The sequence below is a fragment of the Notolabrus celidotus genome, chromosome 11, assembly GCF_009762535.1.
Source record: "Notolabrus celidotus isolate fNotCel1 chromosome 11, fNotCel1.pri, whole genome shotgun sequence".
In the NCBI taxonomy this organism is placed as follows: Eukaryota; Metazoa; Chordata; class Actinopteri; order Labriformes; family Labridae; genus Notolabrus; species Notolabrus celidotus.
The window spans coordinates 30,279,941-30,285,889 of record NC_048282.1 but is presented as its reverse complement, the minus strand read 5'-3'; positions in this window follow the sequence as shown (position 1 = coordinate 30,285,889).

Here is a 5,949-nt window from a genome sequence, read left to right as displayed (position 1 = left end):
CTTCTTTTGTTCAGGATATAGAAGAGGATATGACCTAGTGGCTTCGTGCCATCCTCATACAGGCTCATTGTTCTGAGCATGTGGTTAGGTAATCAGTTTATTGAACAATATGATGAAAAACAAACAGCTCACCAACAGCAAAACAACAGTAAACATTCCCCAAAAATTCAGCAGTCGAAGAAACAGTACTCATACTAAATTAAAAGTTGCAATACCACAGTGTTGGAGTTTAAAAGTTCTGCAATAACACAGACAAGAACAGGACCATAAGAAATTGCAGTAGGGCCAACACATCTATATGCAGGTATAGAGCATGTTTACACACTCAACTCATGCTGCTCATAGTCCTGCTGTCTATCTGCAGAGTGTGTGTGTGAGTGTGTTCACTGTGAGGACCTTTCAATCTGGTCAGGCAGATCTCTAATGGAATTAGAGGAGCTTAAGCAGGTGAGTGATCCTGCTGTCGTCTTGTTAAAGTGAGTGTAAAACACAGAGACACTTACACTTTTCAACCTGATAAAAATGAAATCAAAGCCATCTGAAGAGCTGAATTCAACTGAAATGATCCCTTATTTCCTGTTTCAAAGATTTTTTTAAATTCCACTTCATGATAATATAATATTTGTGTAACTTTACTCTGCAGTAAATTACTTTATCATCTTCGACAAGATCAATTAAATACAGAACATCAGCCAATATAAATCTGAACAATATGAAAGCATGAAATGAAAAGCAACATATGACGTCCTACCTTGAAAGAGACATCTGTTCAGAGTTTCAATGTGAGCTTAAACTCAGAAATACATGTCCTTAGTGGTCATTTCTCAATCTCCAGTAAACAGAGCAGGGAGCGAGCTGTCAGGAGTCTGTCAGGAGTGTGACTGTGCGCTTCCCTTTGTGAACCTCAGCGTCCAACTTGCATGTGAGCCGCACAGCCTGAGTCTGAGAGGGAGACCATCTGCTGCCAAGTCCAAGGCCGAGCCAGCTGAGGACTCAGCTCTCATGTGTCTGCATCATCACTTCACAGCTTTACCTCACTCAGTGTGGCTTCTTACCTTCAGGTTAAAGATGCTGTAAGGTAAAGCGATATTGCTTTGACCTTGTTATGAACCCTTGAATGTTTTTCTTCTTCTGGAAGTTTTCTAAATAATCTCATTAATCTCTATTATTGGACAGACTTTTTGAAGAAATAATACACACAACAATGCAACGTCTGTGACAACAGCCCAGGCCTTTAGCCAACCTTTATTTAACAAGAAAATAAAGGTACTTTAAGGGGATTTTTACAGGTTATGAAACAGAATGAATTACATTTTTATGTTTGTATTTTGCCCTCTAAAGTAAACTGGACAATCAGAGAGAAGATTAACATCCATGATTCTTTACTACATGTCTCCCCCACTCTCTACTCCCCACACTTCCTGTCTCTCTTTTATCTAATAAATGCTAAATGCCAAAGATAAGTTTAAGGAGACTTTGTTTACGTTATCTCTGCAAACTTTCACAGTGATTGGTTTGTTAGATTCAGGAAATACAAGTAGAAGAGGAGAATACTTTGCTTACTTGAATGAGGCCTGATCTGCAAAGAAAAACCTTACTGCTTTTGTCCACAGGGGGCGCCAAAATGTACAGAGAAGAAAAGTCTCCAACAGTTGCATCTCAATGAAATCTTATTGAAATTACAACTCTTTTTCAAGAGCATCCTGGACTAATCTATACCATTAGCTAGTTCAAAGTCTGGTTAAAAGCAGGTGGGCTGCAGGAATGTTTGAGTTTATTGGAGACCTGCTGTAATCAGAGCAGAATGGATGACTGTGTCTCTCCATTAAGAGACAGAGTTAAGTGTGTAAATGTTGGGGGCATAATATATATTTGTCTGTCATAGCATGTCTTATCATGCTGATTTATGTGCAAGGGTTCATTTATCATAGAAGTTTGGTTTGATAAGTTATTTGATATTACAAAATTATTGATTGATAGCTCTTTGACAAATCTGAGCTCCTTATTGTATTGATCGATTTTTGAACTCATAGTTGCTTTGGGGAAGCTTCGTAGGGGATCCGCCGTAGCACCCAGGCATGACGAACCCCCTCAGGGCCCGATGGAGAAGGAGGAGAGGAGGAGAGGAGCAGGAGGAGAAAGGAAAGGGAGGGAGGGATGCGGAAACAAGAGCGAGAAAGGAATAAATGGTCAGTTTGGAATTTATGGGAAAACGGAGGAGGCGTGGTTGAGGTGTGGCCCTGCTCCTGAAATGTTGCTGTTATTACCAATTCATAGCCATGCGTGTCTACTTTGAACCAACACAAAAATCTGTTCTGCTGTGGACTGTAGCGACCGAGAGGATCTTTGAGGCTTTGTTGGTCTTTGTTAACCAACAGGTCCACCTGCAAGATCATTTTTGCACATGCTTTGGCTCCCCTAGCACAAAAAGTCAGCACCCATCAACGTTGTATTTTGGTTTCACTTCTCTCAACGGGAGGAGGTGGATGCCCGCTGTCCATATTTATATACAATCAATGGTTCATACAGCATGTCTAACAGAGATCAGAGAATTATCAAAAAACAGGTGTGTTGATTGGTTGATTGGTTGGAGAAAAACCCTCCTCTTTAAGGACATATAGATATAACATATAAGATATTAATTTACAACACACAGTTGGTGGCCCTTTTGTACCCTGAAATATGAAAACATGCAGTGGATCGATTTGTGAGAGCTCGGTGAGAGGGATTTTTTATAATATCTTTGATTGCAGAGCATGGAGTATTGATCCTGACTGACCATCTCGGCGAGAATGAAATGGGCTTTTCATCTGACTGGCTCAAAGAGCCACTGGAGAGAAGTTTTATTGACTCCATTAACAGAAAAAAATAACCTCAGGTCGCTGAAAATAAAAACACGTTTCCATACCTTTCAGATATGTCATCCAAAATGAATCACATTTAAAGGTCTGAGCTGAAATGAGTCCTGTTTTTTGTTACAACTAATAAACAGAATCAAATGCAATTCCATAAAAATAACATATCATTCACATTAAATCATTCTCATGTTCAAAGCAGATGTTCAGGTCAACATCTGTGTGAGAACTGGATATATTTGACAGCGCTGGCATTATGAGTGAGAGATATGGATGGTCAGGCGTCCAGTTAACACAGGAAGCATGCATAATCACACTGGTACACCATTATCAATCGTTGCAACTGGTTATCCAAGCAGCACTCCTATATTCCTCTGCTTCATGTGTTACTTGATCCTCATACATACAGAGAAGCAATTAGACAGCATTGTAGAGACATGTAGAACAAACAGCCCACTTTCCATCACTGATAATCTCAGCACGTTTGTATAAACAGAGTTCTCAAACAGGGCTTATTTAAATGTTAATTCCTGACATACATATTTTTGTCTTCCAGCTTGTTAGTTTGAATCCCTGTTAATGCTACATCTCAAACAACAATATTGACTGAAAACCAAGCAAGCAAGCCTCAGAGCAGTCCAAAGTGCATTGATAACCACGGATCAATATCAAAATGTTTGCTGTGGTTGGAGAGAGTGGTGATGAAAGCTTTGTACATTTACATGTGTATTCACATGTGCTTAAAGGTCCTGTGAGGAACTTTCAGTTTGTGTCCGTTTTGGCGCCCCGTATTGACAAAGTCGTACCTCTTACATCTTTGCTGATTTTATCCTTTTCGTGGGTTAGCAGTGTGGCCTAAAATCTCCTCCTGCTGTCTTTAACAGTAAGCCGACAGTTTCTCCCTCACTATAGACAGTTCAACAGTGTCCCCTTCCCCTCAGGTGAAGAGTCTGGGTGTCAGCTCACTTTCTTTCCACTCTCACATCAATACCCGGTCTGCATACTTCCATCTCCGCAACATCAACCGTCTTCGCCCATCTCTCACTCCTTACACCACCGCCATCCTGGTCCACAGTCTCGTCACCTCCTGTATCGAGTATTGTAACTCACTCTTCTTCGGTGTCCCTCACAAATCCCTCCATAAGCTTCAACTGGTCCAGAACTCTGCATCCCGCATCATTACCAGAACCCCCTCCTTTCACCACATCCCCCCATCCTCCAGCAGCTTCACTGGCTCCCGGTCAAACTCAGAATCAACTTCAAAATCCTCCTGTATACATTTAAGGCCATCCAAAACCTCGCCACCCTTGTATCTGTCTGATCTTCTCCACATTGCCACCCCCTCTCGCTCCCTCAGGTCTTCCTCCTCCCTCAACCTCTCTGTGCCCTCTGCCCATCTCAGCACCATGGGGAGCAGAGCTTTCAGTCGCTCTGCTCCTCAACTCTGGAACTCACTCCCACTAGACATTTGTAACATTGACTCACTTCCCCTATTCAAATCAAAACTCAAAACCCATCGGTTCCAAGCTGCATTCCCTGTTTGAATTCACTGCTTCATTTTAACTTGGTGTTACTCTGCTTGTTGTCTTTATTTTTTTTATGGTGTTGTTTTTATTGTGTTTTTAACCTCTCTGTAAAGTGTCCTTGAGTGCTTGGAAAGGCGCGTTTAAATAAAATGTATTATTATTATTATTATTATTGTTACATGTAGCACTTGCTGAGTATCTGCTGCAGAGAGTGTAAAATAAGGCTTTTTTTTAACATGTTCATCTGAAACATTCTCCCTCACAGTGATAACAAACATCAATCTTACAATGTAGAAACTGTCAGTCTTATTATTGATAGTGTTGTGTGTTTAGGGACGGTCATCAAAAAGCATTATTGTAAATTTCAGCCTGTTTTATAACCTGTCAAAAACTCCTCACTGTGGCTTTAAGCATTGCCAGTGTTTTTACACACATGGATGAAACAATCAAAGACACTGTGACAAGTTTTTACCTGATTCTAAAATAGTCTCCCTCTGATGCCTCCTCATGACCTACATAGTAAAATTAGATTATCAGCAACAAGATTGTTAATTTCTTTATACTGAATATTAGGGCCTGTGTCTGGTTGGATTTCCATGAAAAAAGCTGAGTGGATATTCAGATCTAACTCTGAAGTGGTTATATTTAGAACTCAGCTGGTAAAGTTTGGAAGTGAGTTATCAAGTAGGTGGAGTTTTTGTCTTTGGATAATTCTCTTTTGTCATAATGTTTTATACTCAATGCTGATACTGGAGCAGGATCAGCAAAAAGACCTTTGTTTTTTGTTGAAATATTTAATTCAAGATTTAATGTTTATGCAGGCGTGTGAATGCTTCACTGATCTCTGAGGACTAAAGAGTTCAACCGTGTGCATATTTACTTTATTCTGACATTTATTCTGACACTGGAGCACACATCATGACATCATCACATCATCACAACATCACATCATCATATCATGACTGTGATAGGTAAGTTTAACCGGTACATCTGCTCTACTTTCGTAAGCTAACGGCAAAAAATCTGAGTTTGCAATTTTTTGTTGCGTTAGGGTTAATAACTTAAAGTAACTACAAATCATTGAATCACTCTGCATCCTGCAAACAGTTGTCTTGAACAAACACAAGTAGTATTACAAATAAGATGTTTATTCTATTAATTTGCTTCAATAACAAATGGACGCTTTGGCAAGAGCCACACCTTTATGGCAGAGGGTGACGGGGCTCATGGGAAATGCAGTCCTCATCCTGAGAAAAAAACACTACAGGTTACAGAATGAGTTTGATCATAGACTGTATAAAATATGGACGTAGGATCCGTGACGTCACCTATCTGTTTCTGAAGCGCTGTTTCGAGGGCAATCGTCGGCGGCAGCCATATTGCTGCTGTCGAGCGATTGTGACGTAAAGAGGCGGGCTTTGAGCCTCCTCGCCAACAGCTACAGTGTTCCCGCCTGTCAATCAAGTCAGCTGTGCCTCTCATTGGAAGACTCGTAATCTCAATATCTTCGAAATTGCCGCATTAGAAAAAAATTCAGCCCCCTACAGTGTGTGCCGATTGAGAAATGA